Here is a 19,813-nt window from a genome sequence, read left to right on the forward strand (position 1 = left end):
TAGTTTCCAAAAATACAGCAAACTGTCTCTCTGGTTTTTCTCCAGTATCTTAGTAACTCCCAAAGTACCACAGCTACTGGAACTGAGGATAGGAGAGGAATGTACTAGTAATAGTTTATTACTGTAACACAATAAGATCATCTGCATTTTGTATATACCAGTTAAGGCTGGTGGGACTGGAGAGAGGCAAGGTTGGGGAGGGTGAAGGGAAAGGAGGTTAAAGCAGCCTGTTAATAGTCTATGAAACTAATTACTTTGAAATACGTAAGTAAGAATGAACTGACATCTTGATTACATATTTTAAATAACAAAGTAAACTTATCCAGCCTTTCATAGAACATATCATTTCATAATGAAATTCATCAGTGGGTCTATAATAAGATGGCCTTGTGCTTCTAACTGATCCTGATGATTGCTAGGTGTTGAGGGCCACAACCAAGTCAAGATGGCACCTGTCAGTTTGCCAGGAGGAGTGGTTTGTGAAGTAAAGCCAGCAAGCCATTAAGATGATGAGGATTCCTTAATGGCTGACTGCTGTATCTAGATGATGTTAATTAAGTTAAGCTGTGTGTAATTAGTTGGGTATATATACCTCTGCTGTCCCGTAATAAAGCGGCTCCCGCTGTTTCAATCTTCACAAGTTGCTTGTCATCCCCCGGTTATTTTGCCTAGCCAGATTGCGGCAGCTAGGCAACTTTAGACTTGGATCAGACTGCGGCAGCTAGGCAACTTTAGACTTGGATCTAATTTCTAAGCTGCAGGAAAACCCCTTAAAATTGCTTTAAAGTGACTTGAAATCTTTGTATCTGTTATTTTTCATCCCATTATCCATGACATTAATGAGAGCCTCTATATCTTCAGATCTAAGGCCTAACCCCATGGCAATCCATTGATGCTTTCAGCCTTAGAATTATACTGCTCCAGTAATATGCCTGGGGTTTTCACTTTCACAAATGAATTCACGTACTTGACTAGGAAGCTCAGCAACTTGGCCTGGTTTCAGTAAATGGATTAGTGGTTGTGCTAGGGGTCACCCAAGAAGATTTTCAAGGCATTTTGCCCTATTTAAGTTACTGAGAAGGAGTCCCTCTTAGGAGTCCCATTGCAGAGAGGAAATGCTGATAAGAAATAGCCTCTATATTTGGCTAAGCTTCCACTGACACAGTACAAGAGAAGATAAGGGCCAATCATCCAGATTGTTCAGGCCAAAGTTCACTGTCTTAACACCCAATGGCCTTCCTGGGACTCTGGTTGGTCTGTTTGTCAGGCCTCATCTGGTTACAAGCAGAAGAAATAACTTCATTGCCTCCCCTAAATAGGAAGGATGGGGTGAAGATGGCATGTGGCAAGACTAATATCAGTGTAACTTGCTGGTCAAGAATTCTGGTGCTAGACATGGTTGTATTTGAATCTTTTCTCTGTCAACTATTACCCATATGTAAAGTTCTTTAACTTCTCAGTACCTCAGCTGCCTTATCTTGAAGAAAAAAAAAGATGGGAGGGGAGAAAATACAGGCATTTATCCAATGGGCTGTTGAAAATTTTAGAACAGTGTCTGACCTATAACTGTAGAATTTGTCATGACCTAGATCCAAGGCTCAGGTGATAGGTCTGTGGGGTGTTGGGGGGCAGGGAGATGATTTCCATCCCTTGGCTTTACTATGCTCTTTTAGCTTCACTTACCCTTCTTGCAGACAGGCTTTGGGGCCACAGGGAAAATATCCCCCACCCATCCCTGAATCACAGGTGATATTTTTTATGTTGCTAAAGGTGAAGGATTCCCCAGCTGGTCATAGGAAAAGGGAATGCAAAACTAAGAGAAGATGAAATGAAAAGAACTGGCAGATCTATGTGTTCAAATAGGGGGAAAAGTACATACAGAATTCTAAATGTTGTCCACCTCCCTCAGTGGAGCTTCCTGCCAATCTTCCATTTATCATTCTCAGAGAAAACTAAGATAATGCCAGTAGCATCTGTAACAAACACCCCTCCTCCAGCTGTCTCTGGTTAGCTTCCTTAAAAAAAATCATCATATCTGCCTAGAAGTCATCTGCTTCTTAGTATATCCCAAATTCCTGTAAATCCGAGTCAGCAAGCTAAAGGAAGCTAGTAAGCTTCTCCTCTATTCCTGAGCCAGACCAGGGACTGCAAGAGCAGGAGCTCATTGTAAAAATGCAAATGATCAGGTCATACTGTAAGGGTACAAAGCATCAGAAATTTACAAATTCAAAAGCTTACTGCTAGGAACAAATTGTGCAAATAAGTCATTCAGGGGAAGTTCTAACTGAGGCAGAAAATTGTGACTCTAAATCTAATTTCTTTTAAGAAAATGCATCTGTAAAGTTTTTATATCACATCATCTTAGAACAGTGCTAACCCTACAAAACGTGTCATTACATTGTACATTGTACCAGTGGGGAAGGCAGTTAGGAGAAGGAGCCCAAATATAGATAAGATATATTTCCATTTAAAATCTTTGCACAGTTCGAACTTTAGGAAGACAGGATTTTGTTCTGTCATCTTTTGCTATAAAAAGCATAAAAGACCCCCAGATAACAGATATTATATCAGAGCAAAATGGATTAAGACAGTGTCTTATCCTTCTGGGTTATTATAGTAGAATACCTGAGACTAGGTTTTATATACATAATTGATTGATTGATTGATTGATTACTCCCAGTTCTGGAACTGGAAAGCCCAAGAGCAAGGCACTATCAGATTCAGGGTCTGCTGAAGTTTGATTCTTTGCTTCAAAGATGCTTCTTGCTTTGTCCTCACAAGGTGTAAAGGTGTCCTCACAGGCCTATTTTATAAAGGAACTAGTCCCTTTCATTATGGCAGAACCCTCATGACCTAATCCCTTCCAAAAGGTACCACCTCTTAACATCACCACAGTGGAAATTTGGTTTTAATATTTGAATTTTGGACACAAATACTCAGACCACACCGTATTTTTAGGTGCAAATGTGCTTCTATGGCATAGAAAAGACTCCATGAATGCTTCTCTTTGTATCAATACTCTTTCCTCCAACTTTGTATATATTTCCACTAGATTTAAGACTCTTTTAGGTAGAATTTATTTCTTAGATGTCTCTTATCAAGCAAACTGTCTTACAAAAACTTTCTAATTGAGTCACTAAACACTAAAATATGGAATTCAGGAAGCATTACTTTATTGTGAGACATACAGGAAAAATGTTGTTTGCCTTCAATTAGAAGGCAAGAACTTCTTGCCTTCCAAGACTGTGGAACATAAAGTATTTTTTTTCTAAATGAAAATCAAATCAAGATATTTTTCAAATTCTATGCTGTGATGGAAATAGCTAATGTCATGTTTCTGTTGCATTCATGTATTGTTTTGATTTTTATAAAATTTTAGATGCTAAGAGAGTAGAAAGCAACAAACAGGAACCATGTGCTACTGACAAAAGAATGCTGATTTCTATTCCCAACAAGAATTATTACACATGAAGATGATTTTTCTGGGTCTTTATTCTGCCAGTGACTGTAGAAGAAGTGAAACACTTACAGAATCAAACTTTGAGAAGAGCATGATCTTGGAGAAATGACAACAGCTATGGTAACATGCATGAGGATCTACAGAAGCAGACCTAATATATTTCTGGATACTGAGATGAGTTAAGTAAATTAATGTGTCATCCTTCTAATTAAAATGTACTTAGTAGAATTATTCTGAAGTATGAACTATATAACACAAAGGAATTCTTTCCATATAAATAGGAATAAAAGCATTTTAATTCAGCATTTAGCCCAAATGCATCCAACCATTCAGCAATTAATGATTAAAAGATTAGTCTAGCAAAACACCCTTCTATTTAAAAGAATAAACATGTCATCCTGTTCTCTTGGAAATTTAACTAGAAACAGGTCATGCAGTAGACAGAATAATGCCTTCCCAAGATATCTACAATCCAATCCCCAGAATCTGTGAACATGTGACATTACATTGCAAAGAGGAATTAGAGTTGAGGATGCATTAAGTTTGTTAATTGACTGACCTTACAAGAGTGAGACTAGCTTTATTTATCCCAGTGGGTCCAATATGAGCACAACAGAACATAAAAATAAAAGAATAAAAGAAATGATAGTAAGAGAAGGGCTCAGTCTGTCACTGCTGACTTTGAAGATGAAAGATGGAAGAAGGAAGCCCAAGCCAAGGAATGTGGGCTGCCAACTAGAAGCTGGAAAGAGTATGGAAATGAGTTCTCTCCCAGGTCTCCAGAAAAGAAGTCTGTGGGACATCTTGGTTTTAGCCTGATGAGAATAATTTTGTACTTCAGACCTCCAGAACTGTGAGCTAATAAATTTGTACTTTTTAAACCATTAATCTTGTGCTGGTTGGTCAGAGTATCAGTAGAAAACTAATACAGGCCACAATCATAAATAGGTAAATCACTTATGATAGTAAATATCTAATGCCAAATGGAACACACCATACATATTACAGGATATTAGCACATTGAGGGAGAGCCTCAGTTTTTTAAAGGGGCCAGATACTTGTAGACTTCGTGTTGCCCTTCTTATACAGGGTAATGTGGGAAATCAGAGCCACAAAGATCATTAGAACATTACTGGGAAGCATCTTTAAAATACTTAATTCTCATTCCACACCCAGATGCTGATCAAAGTAGTTCTGAGGGGAGAGCAGGATTATGCATTTTTTGAAAGTTTCCCCCACTACAAAGGATAATCTGTGATGAGGTAAGTCTGAGAAACACCTTGTTAGAAAACTTTTTTGGTACATCTAACTGTCTACACAATTCCCTAGGTTTTTTTCATATATTCAATCTGTAAGTCCCTGTGTTAGTCACATTTCTATCACTGTTACAAAATACCAGAGATAGACAACTTAAAGTGGGAAAAAACATATTTTGGCTCATGGTTTCAGAGTTTTCAGTCTATGATGGCTTGGCCTGTTGCCTTTGGGCCTGTGGTGAGGCAGAATATCATGGCAGGGAGCCCACAACAAAGGAAAACTTTCATCTCATGGCATCCAGGAATCAGAGTGAGAAAGGAAGGGTCCAGGGTCTCAATATATCCTTCCAGGTCACACACTGCAATGGCTTACTTCCTTCAATAGGCTCTACCTCTTCTTGTTTCCACCACATCCCAATAGCACAGTTAGCTTTTGGGGACATTTAATGACCCAAAGATAGTCTTCAAGTGTGAGCTGGTTTATGCCTCCTATCAACCCCTACCCACAAACCTCCCCTAAAATGTTTGCTTACTGCTATTAAAAGTCTCCAGGTTTGCTACTGCTCCTTACCTTAGGCTTATCAATTTTGACCTAGCCTCCCCTCACCTTTTAAAGAAAACGTCTGTCAGATTTAGCATACTTAACTTGCCCATACATTTCTGTCTGTGGCTTTCTTTTTCACTTAGTTTCAATGAACATAGTTTGTACTAACTTTCGTAGTTCCATCTCACTTGCTGGGACAGAAATGGTTAGCCAGTAGGCTAGCAATCCATTATCTTTCTTAAAAAAAAAGTAGTTTACCTGGATAGTTATCTTGGAAATAATGCTAATCATAGACCTCCTAGCAAACAGACTAATGGCTAGTAGGAGATACTTTTAATATCAAATTATTTTAGCAAGATATACCTGCTCTGTCCAGGACTGCTCATGACAAACAGTTCTGAAATCTAGATTTACAGGGTATAGAATGTCATCTAAGTCATATAACAGTACAAAATGTAAATGCTCATGTTCAAAAAAGCTGTGTATTATGTAATTAATGTAGTGGTATTTAATTTGGAGCCCCTTAAATTCATTCTGGAACAGTGGACCCTACACACACATATACACACACACACACAAGGTACACGGGTAAGAGTGTGTAGCCCTCTCCATGTATCACTTATGCTTCACAATTAATTGTATCCTCACAGTTCTTCTTATTTAGGAGGACTTAAAACTCAGCTACATCCTGAGGGCTTTTTATTTTTATTTTGAGACAGGGTCTTGCTAAATTGCTTAGGGCCTCGCTAAGTTGCTGAGGTTGATTTTGAACTTGTGATCCCCCTGCCTCAGCCTCCAGTGCCACTGTGATTACAGGTGTGCACCATCACACTCAGCTCTTTGAAGTTCTTAAGATCTCTGATTCATGGGAGTCTGATTTGGCAGTTCTTTCCTTTTTGTGATTTCAACTTCCCTGCCTCATATGTACATTAAAAGAAGTTACATAAATGAAAATAAGATAGTTATTGCAATAGAGAACATGGCATAAACTTCTTATTTGTGGGTGACATGAAGAATTGGTAGGAGAAAGATAATTAAAGTCAGCTGGATATATATTAAATATATACTAAGAATCAATATATATCACACTTTTAAAAGGAAAGGGTTGCCAGGTGCACATGCCTGTAATCCTAGCTACTCTAGAGGCTGAGGCAGGAAGATCACATATCCAAGGATAGCCTCAGCAACTTAGTGAAACCCTGTCTCAAAATAAAATTAAAAACAGCTGGGGATGTATGTAGCTCAGAGGCACAACTCCCCTGGGTTTAGTCCAAACACACACACACACACACACACACACACACACACACACACGAAGGGCTTGTTGAAGAGATTGTGTTGGGAGTCTAGCCTTAACACAAGTAGAGCTGGGCCAGGTAATCAGGTAAGTTGTTTTTATTTGATGGAAAACCTACCCTTCCATATTCTGCTCTGTGATGCTGGGTCTGGGACTCTGTGTCCCACATTTCCACTTTGTTAGCTGATCATTACTGGGAAGTAGTGGGGAACTGAGAGTCTGAAGGAAGAGGTCAATGGAATTGGCTTCTTCTAGTTCTGCTCTGCTGAGCCGAACAAGGCTGACAGCATGCAGTTCCTGTGAGTGACACCTCAAGGTTTCTTCATAGCAGCAGCAGGAATTTGTTCCTGTGGATGAGTTATGACACTCCTCAGAAGTGTGGGTCCCAGAGACACCAGCTGCTATGGTTTGAATGTATGTGTTCCTCCAAAATTCCTTCTTTGGAACCTACTGAGTTCCAAAATAGGTGTTTTGGAGACATAATCATGTGATGATCACTACACTCCCATGAATGAGATTAGTCCTCTTGTAAAAGAGGTTGAAAGGAATCCTCTAAATCACTTTTTTGCAGGGGAAGGTACCAGGGATTGAACTCAGGGGTGCTCAACCACTGAGCCCCATCTCCAGCCCTATTTTTATTTTATTTAGAGACAGGGTCTCACTGAGTTGCTTAGTGTCCTGCTTTTGCAGAGGCTGGCCTTGAACTCACATTCCTCCTGTCTCAACCTCCCAAGCTGCTGGGATTGCAGGCGTGCACCACCACACCTGGACCTCTAATTCACTTTTGCCCTTCCCTCCTTCATCTGTAAACATAGACTGTTTGTTCCTTCCATCATGTGAGGACACACCAAAAGGTACCAACCATAAAGCAGAGAGCCTTCACCAGACACAGAATCTGCCAGAGCCTCTATCTTGAATTGCCAGCCTTTAGAATTATGAGAAATGTATTTTTATTGTTTATAAACTGCCTAATCTGAGGTATCTATTATAGCAGTAGGAATAGGCCAAGACACTGGCTCTATGAGGCTCCTTCTCTTCATTTCTAAGTTTTGATAATTCTGACCTCTTCCTTTTGGTCTGTCAGATTTAGGGGTTGTAGCAATGCCCACCTCTGCCACCTCCTAGTATTCTCCTTTTATCTTTCCAGTCGTTAACAACTTTTAAATTTAGCTAAAAATTCCTTAAGTTAAATGTTTTATATAAACCCTATCCAAATTCCTAGTGTGATTTCTTTCTCCTTATTGGACCAGGTTGCTCAGGAGTAAAATGTGAAGGGATTTCTGGGGACAAGGTCATCAAGAGAAATACTCAGGAGGATAAGATGAATTCCCTAAAATTTGGGTGCTTGACTCACAAGAATCTGAAGGGTAACAACTGAACTGGATAATTTCCTTGAAGGCATTAAAAAGTAAAGGAGTTTACTGGGGATGGTTCTGAACTCTTCGTGTCTGCCACAAATGATAATGATTCCCAGGGACCAGATGTCAGCTCTGCATGAGGGTGAGCTGGCATGGCACTGTATTAATCCAAGCCAAGAGGACCACTAAAAGTGGCAAACAGCTCTTAGCATACAGAAGCTGAGGGATTTCCAGATTGTTCAGGGCTGAGAAAGGACTAAATTTCCAACTAGAATAGATGAATGTTCATGATATAAAGAAACAACTTTGCAGCCCTGTCAAAGTATTCTCTTACTAAGAAACACTAAGGCAATACCAAAGAATTTTCTTGCCTCTTTTCCTCTAGTCTCTTTCTACTCCAGAGGAATCAACAACCATGATTAGAAATCTGAGCGGGGTAGAGAAACTCAAGACAAGGAAAGTGAAGAAAAGCCAGTCATGTGCCCTCGTCTGGTGGCAGACTTCCTGCCTACAGCAGGTCCAAGTTCAGTATTTTATGGAGTGGTAACAAAATTGAGACTGTATTGTGCAACCTGAAGTGACTATAAGAATTTGTTTGTTTGTTTTTAGTACCAGGGATTGAACCCAGTGATGCTTAACCACTGAGCCACATCCCCAAGCTCTTTTTATATATTTATTTTTAAAAATTTGAGACAGGATCTCACTAAGTGACTTAGTGCCTTGCTAAGTTGCAAGGCTAGCTTTGAACTTATGATCCTCTTACTTCAACTTCTGGAGCTGCTGGGATTACAAATGTGTGCTACTGTACCCAGAAACTGCAGAAATTTATAATATCAAAGGGTAGCTAGAAAACTCTAAGGACAAGAGAAAAAAAATAACCCCAGAACAGATTTTAAAAATAAAACTCAACTAGATGCAAAACTAAAATTTCTTTATGATTCCATCCCCTAATTCCTTCTTGTTCCACATACTGGCTATAAATAGGTAATCAAAGGAAAACAAGTGAGAAGATAAGTAAGGCTTTGATTACCAGGCTAAATAGTTGAGATTTATCCTTTAAGAGAAAAGGAAATAAATTCAATTTAAGTCAAATATGTATTAAGCATTGTGCTAGGCAATAAGAATATGGAAATGAATAACATAAGGTGACTTCTGAGGAGGCTGCAGATACATAGATGCAGTTAAATTCAATACACTATAATGAATGCTATGATCAAGGTGTATACCAAGTTCTGAGTGGATTGCAGGTATGAGGCAAAGGTTTATTAAAGAAAAACCTGCAGAATCAGAATAAAGACAAAATTAATCCATAAGGAAAGATGGTGTGCCCATCTTTATACTGTAGGAAATTTACTTGAAACTAATGTTTGAAATATGATATGTCAAGAGCTTTGTAAGGTTTTGAACAACCAATAAAAAAAATTAAAAAATAAATCTTCAAATATGGATGTGAAAGTCAAAATTCTTTACCATCCTTTGAGCCAAATGAATCTCCAGAAAATTGTGCCAGGAAAACAGATAACTGACAACCATTTTAAAATATCATCCCCTGATATGAATCAGTTTCAGGCTGCTTCTCAGGTCCTCCTTGGCAGCAATGCACGGTCTTCCCAATGACAGACTGACTGTGATAATACCCCCAAGTAGGAAGCAGCTGGCAACTGATCAACCCCAGGTGAGAGAGAGCTTGACTTATTTTTCAGCCTTTAAAATCCAAATGATCCCTGGCAATATACAGAGGAGTTGGAAAGGAAAGCTGGAGGGAAGAGCACAGAGGGGATCCATAGGAAATCCTGAGTGCCCCACAAGAAAGCAGCTTGGTATTGACATTTTACTCCCTAACATTGTAATAATCAGCACTGTAATATGCTGGTCCTATTCTGGGATGCACACCCCAGCTGCTGGAAAGGCTAACACACCTGCTGCTTGCCGTGCATGCTGTTCCTTTTTAACACTGATAGATTAGGCTTTCTTGAATTCATCTAGTGGTGCCCCATCATTTGAGACACTTGAACCTCCAACAGAGCTGTCTTTGGCATCATTGATTACTGTTTGCCGAGGCAATTTTTTTTTCCCTCTGAGAAAGCATATGTCAATTAAGGGCTTTTATGTCCTTTATAGAAAGCTGTTCAATTGGGAACCAGGCATGCCTGCTTCACTTATAGAAATGGATTTAAGCAATGCAATCTACAATAATACATAGCCTGGGCTTTTCTTTCGAGATTTCTTTTTAGGACACAAACTGCATTGTCAACTTTGAATTTCACAGGGGTGTTTTTGCAAGATGATTTTAAATGCCCATTTAAGGTAACATAATGGGGACCAAAATAATTACCAGATATATTATATGTTTCCATGTTGATTTTTTTATAAAATAAAATGTGATCCTATTTATTGTCTGCAGACTATCACAAAATTCATGTTTCTAAATGATGGCAAACAGGGAATTAATTTTAGAATGGTGGTAAAGGAAAAAAGCTATCCTAAAGTATATTAATGCAATGTGAGAATCCTAATGACATACACATTATAAAGAAGATAATGGGCCTTATCATCACCCAACAGGTCATTTTTTCAATAAAATTTATGGGAAATAATTAGTTTGTACTGAGCTACTACACTAGGCCCAACATATCAAACCAACATGGAATTACTCACACTGAAGTTCCATCTGACTTAGCCAAAGCTAAATTGTTCATCTGAAATTCCAAGAAATTAGAAGAGATAGATATTAGCCAAGACTCTGAACAGGTCACTTTCAGTCAGCATAATTAGGATTTCCCCTATGTTTTAACCTTTTCCAGAAAAGTGACTTTGAAATGACCACAAAAACCTCTTTTCAGTCTGTTTCTGCTTCCTTCAGCCATTTTCTGCTTATAAAGCCAAACTTCTCTGCTAAGCTTATGAGTACTCTCACTTTATAGAATAATGAGGTGTTACCCAATTCTAGAATCGCAAATAAAAGCTAATTGAGCTTTTCAATTTTGTTGTAATGGTCTTTTGACACTCTCAGTGACTGAAAGTTGTCTTGAATCCATGAAAATTCCTGTCCCATCATCTATTACAATATTCAGTTTGTCACTAGGTCCTGCCACTTTCACCTGAAATATCCCTGCATGTAAAGTGACAGCCCAACCTTCCTCTAGATCAACTCTGACATTTCCTCCCTTCAGACCCCTTTGTCTTTTACCTAGAGTATATTCCCAAACTCCTACCATGAATCTTGTTAAAGATACATGTTTCAAGGCTCCAATTCTCAAGAATCTATATAAAATCCAGATTTTAGCCTGGCAGCCTGTATTTCTAAAAATCTACCCAGGTGATTCTGATCAACCAGCTTTGGGAATGGATGTATTAAATGCTCAATACATTTTAATTAAATAAAAGAGCAATTGAAGATTGTTTTAAATAATAAAAGCTACTTCCTTCACTTGGCTGTAGGACAGTGAAGAGGGGAGGAATAAAGGTGTCCCAAGGCTGAGAGAAATTGGTTCTACAAGTGACCTTAGAGATAATAACTCTTAGTAAATAGAAAATATCAAGTTTCTATGAAAAGTTGGGATAAACAAAAAAGGGATATTGGATATCTCCAATGGGAAAACCATATACTGGGTGCAGCATAATCCTCTGGGTTATCAAATTATTTAATTTATTTGTGCTATGTACAACTCTAAGTTGTAGTAACTGATAGAAAATATTTTTTTTATTTATAGACATGCAAATAAAATCTATCTAGTGGCAGTGCAATTGACTCCTTCATCCATACCCCTGAAGGAAAAGTCAGTTTATGTCCACTTGTAAGTTGATTTCAACATTCTTTACTACAAAGAAATCAGTGGTTCATTACTTCTACTTGGAACTGGTTGTAATATTTTGCTGGGTCTCTCACTTGTTTAATAAGATTCATAAAATATCTTATGGGCTCATTTTATATTTATATGAAAGTCATGGTTTTAGCTTTTGTTAAAAAGTATCTTTTCGTAAGCCCTACCCAGAAGTTGTGACTATCAAAGGACCCACTGGGGGATGACACCAACCAGTGACCTCATCTAGTTTTTTTTTTTTCTTATCCCATTTCCTGTGGCTCACCAAAACCCACAGCTTTTCTGCAGGGAATAAATGTACTATATGGCTAAAACAAATATTCTAGTCTTCTTAAATGTTGAATTTCTTGGTGTAAACAAATAAACTGCTACTGTGCTTATAAATCAGCTTCTCATGAGTACAGTTAGGCTACGTAAGTTTAAGGCTGGTTGACTCAAAGCATCACACAATTCTAATTTCTGACACTACAAACCTGTAGACTGGATCTTGGAACATATGTTAGTAGCCAGCTCGCCTCCCTCTGAAATCAAACTCAGTTCTAACTTTAAAATGGAAAAAAATATTTTAATACTCTTGAAATGTTCTAAGTTTATTTTCTGAAAGGCCAAGGATGAAAAAGAGAAATAACAAAGATGCTATTTAAAACTGGAACAGAAGAATGTTTCAGAGAGTTTTCTAAGCTAAGAAAGCATATTGATAAGTTAGTATTTGCCCATAAGCAATGTGTTAGGTGGCACTAGAGTCTGTGTGTGTATGTGTGTGTGTGTGTATGTGTGTTGTGTGATATTGGAGATTGAATGCAGGACCTTGGTACATGTGAGGAAAGCATTCTACCACTGAACTATGCCCCCCCAGCCATCATTATTATTCTTATTACTATTATTATTTTGAGACAGAGTCTTGCTAAGTTGCCAAGGCTGGCCTAGAACTTGTGATCCTCCTGCCTTATCCTCCCAAGTAGCTGTGATTATAGTTATGTACCACTGTTCCCAGCACTAGAGGCTATTACTTTTTAAACTGCATACATTTATCATGGGATTGTAACGCTCAGAATCCCACTAAGGATTAACCTAAATCTATACTGACTTTGAAGTGAGCCCCTTTGTTACCATATTCAGTATTTTTTAGGTCTGGCTTTATATTGCATTTGAGCAGCTCATGTTCTCTAACAAAAAGTCATCTCCTCTCCTTGGGGTCCATTCATCTTTAATTGAATTTATCATAATACCACCTTTAGAAAAGCAAGAAATATAGTAGAGGCTCAGAGTAGCACCTCTATGCATTTACAATTTGTATAATCAATTATGATCCTATAATATAGAACAAATGATAGAGAACAACAATGCAAAAGTGTATAACACTATGGCAAGAGCCCCTGATGATATTAGAAAGGATTTGTATTATTGTATAGAAGTTATAGTCAACCAATTGTCACAGTGTACCAGAAAACTGAAAAATGTACTATTTAAAAAGTTAAACATTTTTTCTCACCAACCTTTATTCAAAGATTTCCCTGCTGCAAGTTGCTTTGTTTTAATGACTCTTTACACATGAAAAAAAGTACTTCAGCCATGATGATTACTCTTAGAAAGTGTTAATGTGACAACCTGTGAACACCCTCTTAGCCACATTATTCTCTTATTACTGTATATAATTCATTACTTGCCAGCACATCTCTTTTACCAGTTTGACATATTGTGCATGCCAGATTTACTGACATTAAAAAAGTATGTAGTATCTTTTTCAGTTGCAACTGTTGCATACAGATTTAAATAGTTCATCCAATTTTATTCTCAAAATACTTTTTAAAAGTCGATGTTATATATTCACATGTGTATAATGCTAAGTTTGGTTATGACTTTCCTTCCTAAAAGAGAAGTTTAGCATTCATCTAATAAAGCAAATTCTCTTTAATTACATTCTTACATTATGACCCTCCTGCCTTAACCTCCCAAATAGCTGAGATTATGTACCACTGTGCCCAGCCCTAGAGGCAATTAACCCAATTCAAGCCAACATACATTTTCTAATTAGAGAATTGCTTTATTAAACATTAAGAGGTTTGTTTTTCAACATGCTTTAATGATATATACTGAGAATGATATATTCCTGGCTGGAAAACAGCAAAGGTCAAGAAATCCCTTCATCCTTTTGTGACTGGGGAAAGGGCTTATGACCAAGGACCACCCTTCTGAATCACACTACTTCTAGGAGACTCATGAATAAGCCCCCCTCTTCACCTTGAACAAGCCCAGATGAAAATTCTCCAAATTTCCAATTGTTGCCATAAATGATAAGCTGAACTACCGGTATCTACTGACCAATGACCCAGCTGAACAAAATACCCAACAAACAACTTCCTTGAATGGCCCCTCATGAGAAAAGCCTGGCCCCAAGGAGAGACATTTCCTGCTTATTCTGCCCCCAAATCTAGTTATTTCTAGTCTTTTTCACCTCTCCTTATAAAAGAAAATTCCTTTCTGACTGACCTTTGAGATACTTACAGATCTTATGTCCTGATCATTCTCCCTATTGCAAAGTTCTCTTTCCCATTGCAATATTCCCTTCCCCTTTTTCATGAATAGTTAGAATAAGTCTCCTTATTTCAATCTGGGTTTGATTTTGATCTGACAGTGGAAATCTGGGCAAAAATTTCAACTAGCACCGTGGTTAGGATTCTTAAACTCCTACACCCCATTGTCAGATATTTTACCTCTGAAATGGGACATATTTAAGGAGACTTGTTTTCAAATTAAGAGTTTTAGCTGTAGATCAACAGGCACAGGAAATATCAGGGTTAAAAATGTTTCCCTTCTTTTCACTTTCTCATCACTTCATTTTTCTTAATTTAATCTTTGTGCAATGAAATTAACAATAAAGAGGTTCTTGAAGGAACAAGGATAATTATCAAATGATTAAATCGCAGATGGAGGTAAGAGAGGTTAAGTCTCATTCATCATTATCCTATATGAAAATGATACAATGTGAGAATATTTCAGACCCTGCAAAAAAAAAAAACTGCAAAGGATTGAGTTGGTCTTCTTATCTCTTCACTTGTTGGGCATTAAAGGAGACATCTTGTTATGTATAGCACTTCAAGCCTCACCTGATCGGGGGTCTTCTCAGTACATTTCAAACTTGAATGTGAAGCAGAATCTCTTGTTGGGCTTGTTAAACACAGCTTTCTGGGTAACCCCTCAGTATTAATAATTGGTGGAGTCTGACATATTGCATTTCTAAAAGCTGCAGGGTGACTCCCATGTCGCTGATGATCCTTATGGTGAGTGACATTGGTCTATTCATTATGCAGCTACAGTCCCAAAGCACCCTGGGAAGGGCAGCCAATGTCCAAGGAAGGTGTTGATGGAGAGAGCTCACAGGGGAAGTTGCTATAGGATATGGGTGGGCAGCACTTCCTAGAGTCTCTAAGACAGGAAGAAATGTAAAACACCTTCAAACCAAACCAATCAAATGAACAAACTAACAACAACAACAAAAATTAGAGCAAAAATAGCATTAACCACTTTTCATCTCAAGCATCTACTTCCTGAGATTAAAGAAGATAAGAAGCATTGGCTGGCAACTGCTAGAGCCCATTGCATTTCAAAGATTCCAATTGGGCTCTGGGGAAGGCAGAATTGGTTTTGCTCCCCTGGGATGCAAACTGCAGCATCTGAGATAAAATTAAGGAGGAGGTTACCCTGATAAACGTGACTTCCCTTGCACAAATCCAGCTGTGATTTAACTCTCCTATCCTGTTGTCCCAAGACATGTTGATTTTGCAGCTTCAATAAATAAATAAAAGTGTCAATCTTAGCTGACTGAGAAGGAACCTGTATCTTGTTTTCCCTTAAAATCCCTTTTAAAGTGCCATTAAGAGCAGAAGGCTCTCACAGGCCCTAGTCCACCATGACACTGACCTTTGGCTATGATATTCATAAAAATTGGCTGACTCATCCATCATTCATGCTGAGGGACAATGTCACCATACTAAAAACCTCTAAGTTGGGTGCTTATTTAAAGGATGAATTTGACAGATGATGATTATGTTAATTATATCTAAATTTGTAAAAGTAAACAAAATTGCCTTTAATAGTTAAAAGGGGGATTGGGGAGATGTTGGTCAAATTTGTTGTTATGTAGGATGTATAAGTCTAGATATCTAAGGTACAGCATAAATTTATAGTTCATATTGTACTATATACTGGGAATTTGCTAAGAAAGTATTTCAGGTGCTCTTGTCAATAATAAAATAACTAAATAAGGTAATGTATATATTAATTTGACTGTAGTAATCACTTCTTTATGTATGTATGTATCAAGGTCCCATATTGTATCTTAAATGTGCACAATTTTTATTTAAAAAAATAAAACGTAATTATATAAACTAAAAAAAACTGTGTACCTTATGCAGATCTAAAAATTGAATTTAACATTGTTTTAGTTATCAGGCAACTCATAGGCAAGCAGAGAATCCTCAAATTGGGTCAAGCAACAGCCCACTCACCCACTTAGGTCCCTAAGTTAGTGTGATCGCCACTTCAAGCAACTAGTCACTACTCATTTGGAAATGGCCCTCCTGGTAGCAATACCTCTGTCTTAAAGGCCACTTCATGTCCCTTCTCCAGCAAGTTCCAGATGAAAGCCTCTTAAAACCCACTTCTATCACCAGTTAAACCTAAAGTGGAAGAGTGAACAAAACTTCCATAGAGATGGTAGCCAAAAAGAGTACACTCAAATCCATCAACCCTATGAAATGATAGTTTCATTTTAAGGGATATACACTCTGAGGACTCATTATTCTGATGTTATCAGGCACAGGACACATCACCAACAGAATTAGTATAACTGAAAAGGTAATATTTTCATTTGGATTCTAGACAAAGAAATGAATTTACTGTGGGTGAGAGAAAAATGGCATTTGATGATTTGACCTCTGATATTTGATGTTTAAAATTAGGTTGTTATTTAGACTAAAAATCTCAGTTTCTTCAACTACTAAAATGGCAATATTGATAATTTCAACCCAAAGGACTTATGTAAGAGATGTGAAAGATCCTGGCCATGCTCCCTGCCTGGGATGATGTGCTTGCTTCAAAGTCCTGAGCCCAAGTTGTACTCTTTCTGGCCATGAGATCATGCTACACACGGAGATGGAGATCATTACCATAGGCCAACCACAGCTCTTGCTGAGTTATGTTCTATCTCAAGTAGACTTCCACTAACAGTAGTCCCAGTTGAAGAATCCTGGAAATCAGAGATATTCCAGGTAGGAGAAAAGAGAAAGAGAAAAAATATTATTCCTTTTCTCTCTCTAATCACCAACACACACATAAACAATTTTTCAATGTTTACCCATGGTAATAAAATCTTGAAATAACCAGATTGATTTTTGGAAGGTTGGTAACTCTTAAATTCTCTAACTTGTATTTGCTGTCTTAAGCAGCCTCCACTTCCTCTTTCACTTCTGGACAGACAAGGGCTTTGAAATTTTCAAGTTTATTTATTTATTTATTTTGTTTTCTCCACAAAGGTCCCAGAAAAGGAATCCTTAAAGCCTAAATAAGGAATAAAAATGAGTGGAAAAATATCTTCTTGTGAGACCACATGGGCCAGTCAGTTCATGAGGGGATAGCCATTATGTATATATACATCAGACCCCACACAATCTAAAACTCAAACTGAGCTAATGTAACTCAGTGGCATTGCATTTGTCACATAAATGGGATCATGAAATGGAATCCATGCAACAGATTCTTCTCAAAATCTATAATTTTTTCTTAAATCAGAATACACTAATAGCATGCCCGTCAAGGCCACTAATTCATGAGCCAAGGAGGAGATTCTAGGAGCTTTAAGGAACATCTCATTAAATTCTAGCTTAGCAAAACTCTCAAGTGATTAACCTACAAATTTCCAAATCTATCATTTGGTTTTTGAGGGGGCAGAGAAAATGTTGTAAGGATTCATATGCTCTTGATCACTAGAGCACTGAATATATTTTTTAAATGTTATACCAACATGCTACATTAAAACTTTAATTGACCAGAATAGTGGGGACTATGAATAACTTACTAATTCATTTCATTTTAAAATAAAATTAATCAAAAGTGTTGCAGATCTTTATGCTGCAGATCCCTCTAAAGTACATTATTCTAATGTTTTTCAATATTGTTCTTATCCACAGGACCCTTTCTTCAAACAAAGTCCTAAGTGGAAGCTAATGCTTGATGATGGTAAAGACAAGCTATTGAGGTTAGAACAGGCGTTGATGTTTCAGGCCTTTCCCTTTCCTTTCCCCAAGATCTCTGAGATTCCCTGCCCTATAAGGGTACTTATGAAGTACTTCAGAATCTGTATGTCTTAGTCAATTGGAGTTGTTAACACAACTAGATAACTCAAAATTAACAGAAATTTATTTCTTATAGTTCTGAGGTGATATTCTTTATTTGATCACCGTATTCCAAAGTAATCTCTTCTGGAAACACACAGATGCACACAGAAATAATATTTTACCAGCTCTTGAGGCATCCTTTTTGCCAGTCAAGTTGACACATAAAATGAACCACCACACTGAGCAAGCAGCATCAGGAGCACTGCTTTTTAGAGCTCCAAAGGAAAAGAGAGTTAGAGCTAATTCTAAATGCCTCCTAAAACTGCTGCTTGAAAATGATAGATATCACATCTACTACATTTCATTAGCCAAATCAACTCACAGGATCACACCTAGCTTCCAAGATGAAGAAAAGTACAACTCTACCACGTGCCTTAAGGATGGAGAGCTGGAAATATTTGACATAAGGCTATAATTTCCATAATCCACAGCAAGGAGTGGCAAAACACAACAAATACTGCAAATTTTTTTTTAATATTTACTCTGAGGGTGGGGCAAAAAGGAATTATGCATGGCCCCATGTTGTTTCAGTTTAGGTTTGTAGGCAAACAAGTTTGGAATCAAACTTATAAAATACTATTTTTCAAGTTCTTCGGCTTTTTAGAATTGGGATAAAGGATTGTGGGCAAGTACTGTCATGGTTTGGATGTGAGATGTGTCCCCCAAAAGCTCACGTTTGAGAGAATGCAAAAAGGTTTGGAGGAGAAATTGGGTTGTAAGAGTCTTAATCCAATTAGTTAATTAATCCTTAATGGGATTAACTGAGTAGTAACTGCAGGCATGTAGAGTGTGGCTGGAGGAAGTGGTTCATTAGGATCTTGGCTCTGGGGTATATATTTGAATCTGGTGAGTGGAGTCAATCCCTCTCTCTCTCTCTCTCTCTCTCTCTCTCTCTCTCTCTCTCTCTCTCTCTCTCACTCTCTCTCTCTCTCTCTCTCTCTCTCTCCCCTCCCCCCTCCCCCTCTCTCCCTCCCTCTCCCTCCCTCTCTCCTTTCTGACCACCATATAAGCTGCTTCCCTCTACCACACTCTTCTGCCATTATGACCTACCTCATCTTGAGCCTCAAGGAATAGAGCTGGCTCTCCATGGACTGAGACCTCTGAAACTGTGAGTCCCAAATAAACTTTTCCTCCTCTACAATTGTTCTGGTCAGAGACTTCAGTCACAGTAGTGAAAAAGCTGACTAAAACAAGTGCTATGCAAGAGATATATATTTTTACTCAGCTTTGTATTTTATCATAATTTGATTATTTTCTATGAAGTCATCATCCATTTTCAAAATTAAATGTAGAGGTAATATATCCATTGCCTTGAACCCTGGGGATGGTCTCCAATTCATTCACCTAGTATTTCTAATCTTCGATAAGTAAATTAATTTCCCTGTGCCTCAATTTCCTTTTGGGTAAAAAAAAATCTAAAAATAATACTTCCCTCAGGGTTTGTTGTATTAAGTGAGATAGTATACAGAAAATTTAAATAATGCCTAATTCTGAGCTATTATTTATTCATTAAATGACATAATTGTCATATCTTTCATTTCACAAATCTCATGTTCTAAAACCATAATTATACTCTACAGTTTTTTCACTTTCTCTCCCAAGTCATAATACTCTCATTCAGTGTCATATCCTGATGTCAATTTATTGTTGCAGAAGAAAGTGAGCTGGTAAGAAAATCT

At 37.7% G+C, this 19,813-nt stretch overlaps 1 protein-coding gene across 1 annotated transcript in view; it reads right to left on the reverse strand.

Moving 5' to 3' along the window:
* Frmpd4 (FERM and PDZ domain containing 4) overlaps positions 1–19,813 on the reverse strand; it is a 786,938-nt gene that overhangs the window by 711,274 nt on the left and 55,851 nt on the right. The gene's annotated exons all lie outside the window — the stretch shown is intronic.

This window comes from Ictidomys tridecemlineatus, chromosome X (genome assembly GCF_052094955.1).
Source record: "Ictidomys tridecemlineatus isolate mIctTri1 chromosome X, mIctTri1.hap1, whole genome shotgun sequence".
In the NCBI taxonomy this organism is placed as follows: Eukaryota; Metazoa; Chordata; class Mammalia; order Rodentia; family Sciuridae; genus Ictidomys; species Ictidomys tridecemlineatus.